Here is a 624-nt window from a genome sequence, read left to right on the forward strand (position 1 = left end):
ATCTACACGTCACATCAGTCCCCAGATGCAGTCTACACCAAAGAAAAAAAAATGAATAATTCAATCAAACTGTGCATAGTCTCTAAGGCACTAAATCTATTGCACTTAAAGAAACGAAGGGTAATTACCGCTATAGAATTAGAATAAGGCCAGAGCGCGCAGGGATCCCAGGGTCTGCAAACTCCACGGTCAAATAAAGTTTCACGTATTTAATCCTTTGACAACCCCAACGTAAACTAAAGGGGAGGATCAGAACTTATTCCGGTTGGGTTTGAGAATGCTTGAAGTGAATGTTACAGAAGCGGAGCCCGTGATCTGTGACAAACACAATGCGAGGAAGTCGAAGTGTTTCACTGCATCACCTCCAGGGTCCGTTCCCCCCTCCCTAACGAAGAGCAGACCACACTCCCACCGGCTTCTGCCGCTCTCTGCAAGTGCAGCGGGAATCGCCGGCAGCCAGCAGCCGCCTTACCTGCTAGATCGCCAACGACGCCTGACAAAAACTCAGGCTGAGCAGCAATTTTGTCCCACGCTTTGGCGGAGAGAAACCACGGGGGATTCGCAGCAGCGAGGATTGACTCGAAACGCTGCCCCTGACTCGCGGATTCGCGCTGGGCTGACTTT

At 50.5% G+C, this 624-nt stretch overlaps 1 protein-coding gene across 1 annotated transcript in view; it reads left to right on the forward strand.

Annotated features, from left to right (window-relative positions):
- LOC104911045 overlaps positions 1 to 624 on the forward strand; it is a 5,293-nt gene that overhangs the window by 3,852 nt on the left and 817 nt on the right. The gene's annotated exons all lie outside the window — the stretch shown is intronic.

Source organism: Meleagris gallopavo, chromosome 5 (assembly GCF_000146605.3).
Source record: "Meleagris gallopavo isolate NT-WF06-2002-E0010 breed Aviagen turkey brand Nicholas breeding stock chromosome 5, Turkey_5.1, whole genome shotgun sequence".
Taxonomy (NCBI): domain Eukaryota; kingdom Metazoa; phylum Chordata; class Aves; order Galliformes; family Phasianidae; genus Meleagris; species Meleagris gallopavo.